Source organism: Nansenia antarctica (assembly GCF_963989245.1).
Source record: "Nansenia antarctica genome assembly, chromosome: 8".
Classification (NCBI taxonomy): Eukaryota; Metazoa; Chordata; class Actinopteri; order Argentiniformes; family Microstomatidae; genus Nansenia; species Nansenia antarctica.
The window spans coordinates 41,323,151-41,325,650 of NC_137678.1; positions in this window are offsets into that span (position 1 = coordinate 41,323,151).

The following is a 2,500-nucleotide window of genomic DNA, read 5'->3' on the forward strand; positions in this document are numbered from 1 at the left end:
TCATATTTTTGACATTAGGAACAAGTTATTAGTGTGATCACGATATCCGACCTCATGTACAATCCTCATAGCTTTTTTCTGTAGTGTAATCAATGGGTTTAAAGTGCTTTTATATTAATTTCCCCATATCTCCACACAGTAACTCAAATAGGGTAAGACAAGACAACAATATATAGTATACAACATCCTCTGTTCCAGAATATGTTTTGCCCTGCACAATACTGCAATACTCCTTGATACTTTGGATCTAACATATCTTATATGAGATTTCCAACAGAATTTACTGGGCTTAAAGTGCAGACTCTCAGCTTTAGGTTAAGGGTATTCACATCCAAATTGAAGGAAGGGTTTATGAATTATAGCTCTTATATATAATAACCAAAAGTAATTAGACAATTGACTCAAAAGCTGTTTCATGGGCCAGTGTGGGCTATTTATTCCTTCATTATTTCTTTATCAATTAAGCAGGTAAAAGGAGTTGATTCCAAGTGTGGCATTTGCATTTGGAGGCTGTTGCTGTATACGCACAACATGCAGTCAACAGAGCTCTCAATGCAACTGAAACAGGCCATCCTTAGGCTGTAAAAACAAAACAAAAATCCATCAGAGAGATAGTGGGAACATTAATACTGGCCAAATTAACTGTTTGGTACATTCTGAGAAAAAAAGAATGCACTGGTGAGTGTGATGACATGGACATGCATGGCTTCCAATGGCACTGGGTCACTAGTGTTTATTGATGATGTGAAGACAGAAGCAGACAGATGAATTCTGAAGTGTTTAGGGATATTCTGTCTGCTCAGATTCAGATAAATTCAGCAAAGTTGATTGGATGGTGCTTCACAATACAGATGGACAATGACCCAAAATATAGTGTGTAAGCAACCCAGGACTTTTTTAAGGCAAAGAAGTGGAATATTCTGCAATGGCCAGAGTCAATCACCTGATCTCAACCCAATCAAGCATGCATTTCACTTGCTGAAGACAAAACTAAAGGCAGAAAGACCCACGAACAAACAACAACTGAAGACTGCTGCAGTAAAGGCCTGACAAAGCATCACAAAGGAGGAAACCCAGCATTTGGTGATGTCCATGTGTTCCAGACTTCAGGCAGTCATTGCCTGCAAAGGATTCTCGACAAAGTATTAAAAATGAAAATTTTACTTACTGTATGATTGTTAATTACTTTTGAGCTCCTGAAAATAGGGGACTGTGTATAAAAATGGTTGCAATTCCTAAATGTTTCATACAATATTTTTGTACAACCCCTTGAATTAAAGCTGAAAGTCTGCACTTCAATTACATCTTGATTGTTTCATTTCAAATCCTTTGTGGTGGCATACAGAGCCCAAATTATGGAAATTGTGTCACTGTCCAAATACTTCCAGACCTAACTGTATATAAATAAAAGAATGTCAATGACCCCAGGTGTGGGACTTTATTAGGTCAAACAGGTTTGAGGGATCAGGCAAAGGACTTGGTGGAGTCAGGCAAGGGTCAGGCGATCATCGTTGTAATCCATGGAGCAGGGCAGGAACCGTGGTGCAAGGTGCTGGGCTGGAGGTGTCCATGGTGCTGAGTGCCCTAGTCAACAGCACTAGGGCTCCTTCACAAAACCCTTACTGGAATCTTCATACACTCTGTGAATTAGTCTTTACTTTCTGATGAGTCAACAGCACTAACCCCATCCAGTGCGACATGTAGATAGCATATATTTAAAATATATAAAATGCAAACACCAGAAATGCAAGAAAGTTATATATATATATATATATATATATATATATATATATATATATATACTGTAAATAGGTATATATAATAATCTGGTGTGTAAGTAGTGTAGCACACTAAGACGCAGCCCATATTATCCATCGCAAGGTCCCTGGTTCAATTCTGGCCATCAGCATATCCTGCATGTCATCCCTCCTTTCTCTCACCCATCCTTCCTGTCAACCTCTACTGTCTCTATCCAAATAAAGCAGAAATGCCCTAAAAACATATTTAGAAAATAATAATAAAATAATCTGCTGGAGATAGTGTGTCACTACATGCTACACCACTGCCACTTAATGAGCAAGAGGGAGTCATAGGGAGTTGACCATAGAGGGGAGCGGCCCGTAGTATGTGGTCATCTGTCAAGTATGACTTCTTTCTGTCACACCCTGTAAAAAAGCAAGCCAGGGTAACTGATGTCTTAGTTGTTTTAATTTTTTATCTGTTCTTTTGCGCTGTATTATACAGCACCTTGTGCTGCATTCTTATGTATGAAAAGTGCTATATAAATAAAGCTTAATTATTATTATTATTATTATTAATATTATTATGATTATTATGATTATTATTTACTGCTGTAGCTGCCTTTCTTTTCTCAGTGTTTTCACTTTTCCTTTCTTGTCCTCCACCAGCTCTTATCACTTGAGATGACATCTCCGCAATTATGTTATAACCCTAACCCTAACCCTAACCCCTGTTAGGCAATACCCATCAACAGATACAG